The sequence below is a fragment of the Dermacentor silvarum genome, chromosome 2 (genome assembly GCF_013339745.2).
Source record: "Dermacentor silvarum isolate Dsil-2018 chromosome 2, BIME_Dsil_1.4, whole genome shotgun sequence".
Taxonomy (NCBI): Eukaryota; Metazoa; Arthropoda; class Arachnida; order Ixodida; family Ixodidae; genus Dermacentor; species Dermacentor silvarum.
In genome coordinates this window covers 190,886,003-190,898,245 of record NC_051155.1, presented here as the reverse complement: position 1 = coordinate 190,898,245, position 12,243 = coordinate 190,886,003, and the positions used below count along the sequence as shown (strand labels likewise).

General features: G+C 48.7%; 1 protein-coding gene across 2 annotated transcripts in view; it reads right to left on the bottom strand.

Annotated features, from left to right (window-relative positions):
* LOC119442339 (adenylate cyclase type 5-like) overlaps positions 1–12,243 on the bottom strand; it is a 347,702-nt gene that overhangs the window by 235,942 nt on the left and 99,517 nt on the right. Inside the window, exon 1 of one of the 2 annotated variants that reach the window (XM_037707182.2) lies at positions 6,093–6,168. The exons of the other annotated variant lie outside the window; for it this stretch is intronic. The gene's annotated coding sequence lies outside the window, so the exon portion shown is untranslated. Of the gene's footprint in view, positions 1–6,092; positions 6,169–12,243 lie in introns of those variants that run through there. 2 annotated transcript variants of the gene reach the window in all.

Here is a 12,243-nt window from a genome sequence, read left to right as displayed (position 1 = left end):
ATCAGATCGTGGTTTTGGCACGTAAAACCCCATAATTTTTTTTCTTTAGGTCTTGGAAACAGTTGGAAAACGCTTCTTTTGGCAGGGCTGTCAGCTCCTTTGTCGTGGCGTCTTGAATGGCCTCCACGCTCCCCATCCAGCGACCGTTTAGGGCTCTCTTCACACGAGGAAACAGTAAAAAAAAAATTGCATGGGGAGAAGTCAGGCGAGTATGGCGGATGGGGAAGTACAGTAATGCTGTGCTTGGCGACAAATTCTGTCACGCTGAGAGCAGTGTGCGGCCTTGCGTTATCGCGGAGAAGGCTCCGTTGTCCAGATGCCCATAAGTCAGGGCGACGGCGTCGCAGTGCATCACGCATGTGTTGGAGCACGCGGATATAAAACTCGTGATTCACCCTGTGCCCTTGTGGGGACGAACTCGTGGTGTATGACACCTCTGGCATTTGAAAAAAAAAAAACTATCAGCATCGTCTTTGTTTTGGTCTTCTGTCGCCGCAACTTTCTCGACGCCGGAGAGTTTGTGGACCGCCATTCGGCGCTCTGCCTCTTTGTTTGAGGATCGTATTGAAAACACCATGTTTCGTCTTCAGAAATGATGCTGTTGACGAATGCAGCATCCTTCTCTGCCTCGGAGAGCAAATCAGCGCTCACTGATGCCCGCGTGTCCTTCTGGTCCTGTGTGAGGGTCTGCGGCACAAGTCAGGCATTCAGCTTTCGTTTCCCCAATGTTCTCACGCAAAATTTAGTGGAATGTTGTCTTACTAATGTCGAGAGCATCCGATAGCATACGGATTCTAATGGTGCGGTCTTGCTGTACGATCTCCCTGATCCAAGCCACGTTGTTTTCATTCCGTGAGGTTGCAGGGCACCCCTGCCTTGTGTCGTCTTCCACCGACGTTCTCCCCGAAACGAACCTCTTGTGCCACACGAAAACTCGCGCCCGAGTTTGAAGGAGCTCATACGTTTATGTGGCTGTCTTACCAAGCTTCACACAGAATTTTATGCTTACACGCTGTTCGAGGTGGACGTCCATTTCTCTCTACTTCTAGCGACTGCCACAGAAATTAGCATTAATAGCTCAGGTTAGCCCGAAAAGATGGCGCTACACATACGCACCAACATTTGCTTTGGGGAATCGTTTCTAGAGAAGAAAATAAATCAGTCTCGAAACTTTACGGACAAAGGTTCTATTAATACATAAGGCGGGCCGGCCTATGACAAAGAACACTTACGAAAGAAAAGCTTTGTGAATCTGACCCCTTGTGCTTATTGAGGATCGACCCCCTTGCTTTATTTTAGCCAGCAGGGAAGGTTTTCATTATTCCCTAACTGTTTTTTTATATATATTTCAACGCTTTGTTTTTAGCTACGATTTCGGTATAGCGGGCTCACCAGCAGGCGAAACTTCCCATTTTGTCGTAGTTAATGAACAACAACCACGACAACAACAACATCAACGACGTCGACGACAACGACGACAACTACTACTACTATATAGATCCAACTGAACTCTGCTGCACACCAAGCAGTTCCGAAGCCCGGGGCAGATTTCAGACTTCGGGTGTCTTCACGCCTGTCCCCTTTGAAGCTACGCCAGCGTTGTACAGTTCTAAACGATACGCCGCAAGTACAGCGACAGGGGCGAGCTCTTCCGAAGCAATTGAGAGGGGAGACAACAACACCTGAAATCCTCGCTCGCGAAGCGCATTATAGGATCGTTTCGAAACGCGCCGCGCTGAAGACAGATTGCAACAACGTCCCGACGGAACATAATTGGGCCTTCAAAGTCAAATGCTTTTTCTCTGCACACACACAAATGGCATCGACTGCATGGAAAAATAGATAGAAGGGGCACAGACAAGAAACCGTCCTTACTTTTCCTTTATTTGTATTTTTGTTTCTCCTCTCTTCAGACTCCAAAAGTGAACGCCTCTTGGGAACTGCTCGAGGAAGATAAGTTGTTTGCGGGAAAAGCGTTTGGCGAATGCGACAAGTTGGAGAGGCCCTCCGTTCACCTCTTTATCGTTTCTTTTTTACAGCGCACATGTATTTTTCTTGGCGCTATTTTTCAATCTGCGGACTGAAGAGTCAGCAGATAAATGTCTCTTCGAGTGTGCGTCCCGATGTCGAAACGTCAGGAAAAAAAAAATGAAGAAACACTCGAGGAAGGAACAGTGATGACGTGCTAGCTATAGGAACCAAAGAAACAAGAAATCAACGCAACGATGAAACAAGCCCGTAATGCGCATTTCGCGTCGAGTTTTGTAAACAGCTGACTTTTGAAAAACCAAACGCCAAATATGTAACATCATAAGCCCCCCCCCCTTTTTTTTTTCTCCTCGAGTGTCCTTCAATTCGATCGGGACCAATGTCAACGCGTGGATTAGACAGACAACAAGCAAAAGAGTGAGGGCTTATACAAAACACTTTAATCTCATTGCAACGCACCACTTAAAACAGAACACACGCTTTTACTAATAACCATTAACGATTGACCGCCACCAACCTTCAACAACTATACTGCAGTAACCTGACTCCGTTTATGCATGTTGGAAAATGGCACGTGAAATGACTAGCGAGGATATCGTAAAGTCGGTTTCTAGCTAATGGCGTGCGCGCCAATCTCCACGAAAAAAAAATGGAAAAGAAAGATAAAAGGAACAAATTAGATCAGATAAACGTCGAGGGGTTTTGTACGAGTGTGCTCGGGTGTATACTTATGTTATGAGGCCAAACGGCACTATAGCATCAGACGGCATTGATTTGCTACCATTCCAGGCTCTGCACATACGCTTCCGGCCCCCAGGCGAGCAATCGATCTTCTGCTTATTTGTTTCCGCTTTCGGCTGGAAAGTGTATATACGCTGAAAGCTGTTTCTCTTTAAGCGTCCGACTGCGTGCGGAAGCACGATTTCACTCCGCCACTAAAGTTTCAGAGAAAGGAAGCCAGGAAAAACAACATCAACAAAGAAATAAAACGATATAAAGTTTTCCGCGCAGTTCATACGAGGTAACCTGCTTTCGAGCAACCACGCTGTAGACCGAGAGCCGCGCACCGGGAGGGAGCTTCATAAATCGCGCCTGTCAACCCTCCCCCCCCCCTTCTCTCTCTCTCTCTTTCGTTTTTTAAACCATACTGCTGCGCGCAAAGTCGAGATGGCTCGTCTCTCAAGCGAACCGCCCGAAACAGACCGGCTACATCATACGAGTCATCGGCTTACTAAGCCCAGAATACGCGCTCAGTGCGCGCATGAAGTAGCGGCTGGCCGCGAAACGTAGCGAATTTAATGGATGCCAAGGAACGGTGCGAGGATACGCATGAAAAGGAAATGAAAGGCGTAAAGGCGTGGTGAAGATGACCTCTTAACTGAGATCGGCGTGAAATAAGAACAGCCGCGATCCGGATGAAAGAGAGACGGAGAGAGAGGAGTTCTTCAACGGTTTCTGGATACGTTTGCCTGGCCATACGCCTGGTATGGAGTCCCTGTTGTGGCATGCTGGAGCCAGATGAGGCTGATGATGCATGAAACGACGCACTCGTGCAGAGTACACGCGCACACAACTTGCACAAGTAACAGGCACAAGTAACAGGCACAAGCAATTATACACGGCATAACAAGCAACCAGTGCGCCTGGTTCAGGCCAATGCCCCGGAGGAAGATTAATAGCGCCTTCGTTGAAGGCAAGGCAGTGGTAGCGCTGCTCCAAGGACATGTTGCAGAGTTTTGAAGTACAGCTCCGCGGACGATGCACACACGCTGTGCAATCGTTTGTACCCGTGCCGTTAGTTAGCGTTGATTAGGAACAGCATTCGGGAAGTGGTTATATGAATGCCAAATTCTATTACTTGTGGCTAAAGGTGTATGATGGAGAATAAAGCGAGGGAAAGACAGGTAGTTTTAAATTAAAATAAAAAATATCCCGCCTGAGTACAGTGAGCTGAAGGAAGGCGGATAAAGTAACTGAATTAAGAGCGAAGAAGCACTGACAAATAATACCGCATGAGGCAAGCACGCAGTAAACACTATACCTCGAAGTCGTGTATCTGTCTCTGACTTATTGTGTGGACGATTAGCGGGCCGTATATAGCTGTGTGAACGAAAGGCAGTGCCTGTTTTCTTCAACTGCAGTTACGAGACAATAAGTAGATGGCACGGCATCAACGCTACAACTACTGTACTATACACGTGTATGTTCAACCCCTTTTTACCCCACTCTTGACACAAGTAATGTAACAGAAGTAAAGTGGGGGAACTAAAAACACTTTCATGCAAACTACAACGAAGTGCAACAGCGCGTTTGCTTCCTTACCGGGACGTATAGGAAATCGCTCAAGATTACCGATGGCTTTATGACAAGCGACCAAACACTCAACTCGGAATTCTTCTGTACGCAACGCCACGCAGTGCATCGATTTAAGGCTCTACTTACAGTTCTCGGAAGATCCGTGAATATTTAGGACAGTGGGGAGCCTCAAGAAATAAACTTTCACAGGAGTTACATTAAAGACTGGCCTCCAGGGTGTGTCGCCATTTTCAATTCGAACAATGTAAAATCGTCTGCACAGACATGCAGACACACAAACACACACGCACACACAGATACACATACACACACACACGCACACACGCACCAAGTGGAGGCTACCGTTTCTCAGTGAAGCCCTCGCCCAAAACACCTTGAGAATATGGTATGTGGTATATTCGATTCCCACGTCGCGCAAACTTTGCATGGGTCAAACATGAGAATGCATCAACAGGTGCCAGAGAGAGCACGATTATGCGCGAAGAGTTAGAGATGCTGTCTTTAATAAAAAGCTGGATATATATGGCAGGCTATAGACGGCCTGGTATGCTACTGCAGTTGCTGGGTGAAAATAATGGCATACATCTTCTCACCGCGCACTGGAGAGCTTGCTCATGTATTTCCATGTTTAATGACTAAAAAATTGTTCAGACACCGAAATCAGCTAACGCAAGAAGTTGTGGAGTAATTCCGCGTCATTAAAAATGAAGAAAAATCCTCCTTGCGTAATAATTTACGATACGGAATCGGAGTGTTTAGATAGCCCGTAATCCCGGTTTCAGTGCGCATAGGGCAGAATGCCCGCCACATACCACAACTTTACTTGTATTAAGCTATCCTATAATCACGAAATGGATTCTTAGTTTTTGTTTGTACTAAGCTCCCGTGGGCTCAGAGTAAAGTATATGAGTTTCGTGCTATGTGCTTTCCAATAATAACTAGTTGCAAGCCAGTGTATGTCCCGTGTGCTACCTGTCGTCCCGTGTACACAGTTTCACTGCGCTGCATTCATTGCGATGCATTGCAAATACCGACTGTTATACTATAATGTGATATGCCACAATACACGTAATGATGATGATGTCCAATAATCTGTACAAAAAAATATGTTTAACTGAACCACTGGTTCATTAGACAAGGAATCGCCGGCGCCTTATAGGTATATGTGTGCCAACATCACCTTCTTCTATCGCGTAAAAAAAAAAGAAAAAAAAAAAGATGCGTTGGAAATTAGCACGATAAATAAATAGTGAAAGCATTCTGTCCACTTATATGTCCAAACTCGTGCCACATGAATCAATTGCCATCTCCGATAGCTTGCTGGTTCCATATAGTCCGGTCTGGCGAGTGCGGTCGCGAGCGCCTCGCCTTCCAAGCTGCGGCGATGGAGATGATTTCAGGGCTGCACGACTATGCCCAAAGAAAGGACCTCACATTGCACAGACACTCACTGGTATATCCACAAGGCTCAGAACTGCAGAAAACCGACGGAGTTCTTGCCGACGAAATCAGGAAAGTAACCGGCCGCCATGACATCATCGTGCACCCGGTACGCAGTAACGGTTCATTCGGCGGGAATTATGCCCGCGTAACACACACACACACCGCATACATCCAAAGTGAGAATAACGGCAATCGCCAATTGCACCAGCGACGATTCCATACACGGAGGGGAAAAGCGAAGCCGCACCGCTCCGCGGTTGAAGAACGTTGCCGTATGTTCCGTGCAGTACGACGCAAACAAACAAATAAAGAAGAGAAAACGCTACGGGCGCCTTCCAACTCACCAGCTCGATCCGGACGGCGCGGCGCAAGTCCCCGACTAAATCCAACAAGGCGGAGCTCCATCGTGTCCAAGCGATTGGGCGCAAGTGACGCAAGTTGCCTGTGGGCAACAAGACGCGGCACGGCGGAGGCGCACGTGAAATCGAGAATAAGAACCAGTCGGTCATAAGGCACACCTCGCCAAAGGAAAGAAAACGAAAATAGAGAAAGAGGGTGAAGGAGAGGGCAAGCGGCGGCCGATGGAAAAATGGTAGTCGAGACTGAAACAGGAGGAGAGCGTTGGGACGAGGCTCCACCGGGGACTTCCACCTGTTGGTGACCTTCAGGCGAACGGGCAAAAGGGGTAGAGGAAGGAGAGAGAGAGAGGAGAAAGAAAAATAAAAGACCGGGCGATTGCGCGCGCGCATCGAATGAAAGCGGCTTCTTCTCGCGGGCTTGCGGCCTCTGGATCGCTGCAGCAGTGCATGAGCGGGCACGGAAAGGGGCCGGTCGGAGCTCGTGTAGATGTCTATCTGGTACCACGCTTTCCGGTACGCCCTATAGCCGCGTCATATGCACGGGAATACAAAGCGCGAGCCTTGTGCGCGCTCCGTACCTCTCGCGTCGTCGTCTCGCACGCACACTTGGCGCGACTATGTATTCGTCGGTGTGTAGAAGCCAGATCCCGAAAGCATCCAGAACAAGACAGCTGCCTGTCCACTCAGTTTGTCCTAAATATTTACTCAATCCACATGTATAGCTGCTTTGGAGAATCCCTCGAGGTCTTCGCGAGGAAACATTGCAAGGTCTGAGACGTCCCGTCATCTACTGACACGTTGCAGAAGCTGGCTATACATAAACACGCCAATCTGTGGCGCCTCCCACGGAACGCAGTTTGTTCGCTGGCGCGCTGGGAAACTCGCACACCGTGGCCTTTTCCTAGACGATATTCCAATGGAGCATCGGTTATGCCCGACCACATGCATCCCTGCACTGCACATGCGCTTGAAATCTCGTAAACTGACTGCGGTCCGTTACCCCATTTCTTCAAGTGAGTGACTGCTTAGCCCGAAAAAAATTAATAAAAGGAAACAGATGACACAATCGAGAGTAAATCAGCTCGACGTATAGTCCCCCGGCCTGGTGAACCAACCTTCCTCTCCAGACCAATTCCAAGAGGCTTTTGCAATAATAACTGCATGGCTTTCGGATTCGTGGACCGCGGCTAACTTGCTTAATTATGGTAGATAGAGATGTCGATAAAGCGTCCACCGATGATGAATCGCCAAGTTAGCATGAACTGAACTCTATTTAAAACACCGAGCGCTCACATCACCGAACAGACGCCCAGTAGAGGTTTGTTAGCTTCGAACAACCGTCCTCTCGAAAACAGAAACCGACCTATGTGTGAATCTGGGCTCCTACACACAAAAGCTCTTACGATAGCATCTTTCGTAAGATCAGATTCTAGCCAATCCTGATGCTGGACATATTGTTATGAGCCAGTTGTCCGGCAGACAAAGAAGATGCTGAAGCATAGAGCCGAAGAGACGAGGAAGACGTGAAATTGTGGTTCGCCATCTTTGTTGTTGTTCCCCAACATTTAGTCTTCTTGTACATAGTGTGAATAAACCCCCTTTTCTGTAAATCTCCCCGTAACATCTTGGTGGAGGTGCGGGGTACATCACCAGCACATCACGGAACTTCGAAGCGGAAATCTCGTGGGCCCTTCGACCATGTCGACTGAGAGGCCCGCTGCTTCAGCTTCGGCTACCACTGCACCGATTGTCTTCACTCAACTCCGGGACCCTGGCGCCTTCTCGGGCACTGACAACAAGGACGTTGAAGACTGGCTAATCGAATACGAATGCGCCAGCAAGAGCAACCGTTGGGACCCGACTCTAATGCTGGCGAACATCATTTATTATCTCGAGGGAACGGCCCGTGTTTGGTTCCGAACACACGAGGAGGAATTGACCAGTTGGGACACTTGCAAGCAAAAACTGCAGGAACTCTTTGGGAAGCCGCTTGGCCGCCAGCGGGCCGCCAAAAAGGAACTTTCGTGCCGGGCCCAAACATCGACTGAACCGTACGTTGTGTACATTCAAGATGTATTAGCACTCTGTCGGCGGGTCGATGACAAGATGCTCGAAGCTGACAAGGTCAGCCACATTCTTAAAGGCATCGCAGACGACGCCTTTAATTTACTCGTGTACAAGGACTGCTCGACGGTCGACGACATTATAAGAGAGTGCCGACGCTTTGAAGAAGCAAAGAGCCGTCGTGTCTCACAACAATTCGTTCGGCTCCCTAATACCGCCGCTAGCTCATCGTGTGAAGACGTCCAGCCGCCTGGTACCGAAAACTTGCTGCGTCTTGTCCGGCGTGAGATTGAGGCTGCGTCTCCGTCGGTTCCCCCGATACGTTCTTACGACGAGTCCCGCCCGGCAGTATCTCTGATTCAAGCTGTCGTACGCGAAGAGCTGGTGAACGCAGGCATCCGTCCGATCTGTTCTGTAAGTAGCCCTACGGTCGGCAATTTCTTTCGACCTCCCCGCCCACAATCGACCTACCTCCGATACCGCGACCCAAACCAGTGGCGCACACATGACGACAAGCCCATATGCTTTAATTGCAATGGAGTTGGTCATATTTCCCGCCATTGTCGCTATCGTCAGATTTCGTCTCCTCGTCCCGCGTACGCTTACCGCCCAGAAGACAGCCGGTTCTCGCCTTTTCATGCCCGCAATGACCTGCCGCACTGTGATGTTGCTGCTCCGACTCCACACTACGATCGCCGCTCGCCGTCCCCACAGAACCGGCGTTCTCGCTCACCGATTGCCCGTCGCTCACCGTCGCCATACCCCCGCCGTCCCTCTTCGGAAAACTGACCGGTGCAGCTCCCGGAGGTGATGCTGCATTGACCAACCGACCCGGAAATCCTCTGTTGACCCTGACCACCCGACAAAACCTTTTGGACATAGAAGTGGACGGCGTGCCTGTTTCGGCGCTCATAGACACGGGGGCGCAATTATCGGTTATGAGCGCTCGCCTTTCTCGTCGTCTCCGCAAGGTTCTGACGCCCGCGGCGTCGCCTGTCGTTCGTGTAGCCGACGGCGGCACATCTTGCGTCGTTGGGATGTGCACTGCGCGTGTGAGCTTCGCCAGTCACCAGACCTCAGTACTATTCGCCGTTCTGCAGCAGTGTCCACATGAAGTCATCCTCGGCCATGACTTCCTGAGTAGCCATTCTGCCCTCATCGACTGCTCTTCTGGCCTTCTCCAGTTGGAACTTCCTTTTGTACCCGATCTCCCCACCGAGTCACAGCCGCGTTTATGTGTCGCCGAGTTTGTTCGCCTTCGACCAGCCGCCGCGACGTATGTCACACTGACCTCTGATTCCGCCATTTGTGACGGCGACTACGTCATCTCTGACGTAGTCTTAATACTTTGTGTGCTAGTTTTTTTTTTGTTTTTTTGTTGTTTTTTTCATGTATCCTTCGTTCACCTGCACCGAGTCGGTGCTTTCGCCGCCGGAGGGTAGTGTTATGAGCCAGTTGTCCGGCAGACAAAGAAGATGCTGAAGCATAGAGCCGAAGAGACGAGGAAGACGTGAAATTGTGGTTCGCCATCTTTGTTGTTGTTCCCCAACATTTAGTCTTCTTGTACATAGTGTGAATAAACCCCCTTTTCTGTAAATCTCCCCGTAACAATATTATTATCGAAGGCAAGCCAACACCAAACCTGTTCTTACGAACGAAAAGCTTTGTGGATCCGGCTACTGCTTTCTCCCCGCCATTATGTGGTTGCACTCGATGTGGCTGCTTAGCTACATTCAAGTAGACACGGTGAGCCTCTCTTTTCTTTTTTTAAACTTTTGCACTTATGGTGTTACAGTAACATTATTTCAACAAAAAAAAAAAAAAAAACAGCACGAAAATAACATGTTTCTCATCTTCTACATGCACTATCGAGGCTATACATGTTAATACTGCACCGAGGTGCCAGAACTGGGGTCTCTGAAGTTATGCGCACATAAAGTGATAATTACTGCGACGACGATCTGGAGACCTGTCAGTACGCGCGAGCGACACCGCGCATTTGTATAGCTACATGTGCGCCCAAGACACCCTTGTTAAACATTGTCAATGAAAGCTCGCCGTGGTGCCTGTCGCCGGTCACTAGCATCACCTAAAGAAATCGGCAAAAGAGAGATTAAGATGCAGTTTTAGTGAATACCTTCACACGTTTGCATCACTGGCAACGAAAGAGCAAGATGCCCTCGCCAATAAAGCGCTTTCAAGGCAGCCATCAGTGAGAGCTCCGGGGAACGACCAACTTCCATAAGAAACAATTCGTTGCCACTTTTGTTCGATTTCGAAGCCGCCGCGTCAGCCTTGTGAGGTAAAGGGACTTAGCCGCACGGAAGCCACCCCCCTATACCGAGTGAGAGCAGGATCGGCCTATATTCCTGCATAAATGTTCAGAGTCAGCGGTGCATACTTATTCGTCTTGCACCGAGTACAACGAAGTGGGCGACATAGAATATCTGGTCCTGCAACCACTTATGTCCTAAAAGGAGGATACTTCTGAACAGCATGAGAAGAAGAATATTTCCTCACAAACATGTCGAACAGTTCGTCTTCCTGGGAGGACCGCGTATAGACGTTTTCACGAGGGCGCTTCCGACGGTCTGGCGTGGAGAGTATGTGTCAGTGTTGCCTGTTCGGTCTGGACTGTGAGCTTGCCTTGTGCTTGCATTGCGGAGTGGTAGCTTTCCTTCGATGTTTCCGTTTATTTTTGTCACGAATGACTTACGCTCGTAAATAATGGCATATATACTCATCAAAAGGCTACAGGCCAGCACTGTGCAGTTTATGGGTGCACAAACAACCAGCGGAAAATAACGATTTTGAGGAGTATAGTGTGTCCACAACACAGCACTCCGCGAGACCACTGCCGATGTGATATGTTAACGTTTTGCCGGTTTCCTGCATCACCTGAGGACTTGGCATTTCAGTCTAATGTGAACCAATGCACACATCAGTAAAATAACGCATTTTGGTAAACTTTTTTCGGCACATGTCCCAATAGGTTGCGAGAATTGTCAGCTCTTCGATGCAATATTTTCTCGTATGTAGTAGCAGAGGCTACATTTGTTATTCTTTCAAACACGACTTCATTCCACTGCCTAATACGGGGGCCACACGGCGCACTTTTTATCGTGATCGAGGCCGATCTGGGTCGAATTTCTTGGTCGCGATTGGCTTCTTTGCTCAATCTGCGGAAGGGAGCCAATCGCGGTCGAACATTCTGATCCAGATCGGTCTCGATCGCTATCAAAATGACCGTGTGACACCGGTATAACACAAATTGAAGCACTCTGCGAGAGAACTAGTCGGTAAATACACTTCGCAACGATCTGGAAAAATCGTGTCCTATGGAAGATGTATGCAGACCCTGTGTCCACCAAAACATTGTCTCTGCGTTCACACGCACCCTGCGCGGCCCTGCCCATAAAGTTAATAATTTCAACAGTGTGGTGCTGCATCGAGCTCACCCATCTTTGAGCGTTGTCTATGTGCTTGGGCAGCAAGAGAATGCAAAAACGAACGTGTCAACCTCATCAGCGCGGCCTAGCGCCAGTGCTAGAGTTCGGGAACCGTAATGCGCTAACTGTGCATGGAGTAGAAACGCGCTAAATGAGCCCGCGCAAGTTAGAACGTAAAAAATGGTATTCGCATGGGTACGCGCGGACAATAGCATCATACTTTCAAGAATAACAGGAACGAAAAAAATAAATTATTCGCACAGTCGATCAAGTGAAATACTTACGTGCGTGCAGTGACCGCTTCGCTGACCACTAAGCGCTTTTCACTCACGGTCAGTAGTGGTTTGCAGTCATACGCATATGTATTTATTCGACAATTGTCAAGAGTTGAGATTACTTTATTATGAACATTGCACAGAAACTAGAGAAAGAGCAGAGATGGCCCTAACGCTGCAATATTATTGGCGTATTTCGCTTCAGAGATAGCTAGCGCACACGAACAATTCTTTCCGTACGCGATATCTTCAATACAAACTTCGCGCACGATCTACGTTAAGGTTCACCGTGAGCGAAGCTTGTTCCAAATTGAGACATTCGAAAGAAAAGCCATTCCAGGTAAACAA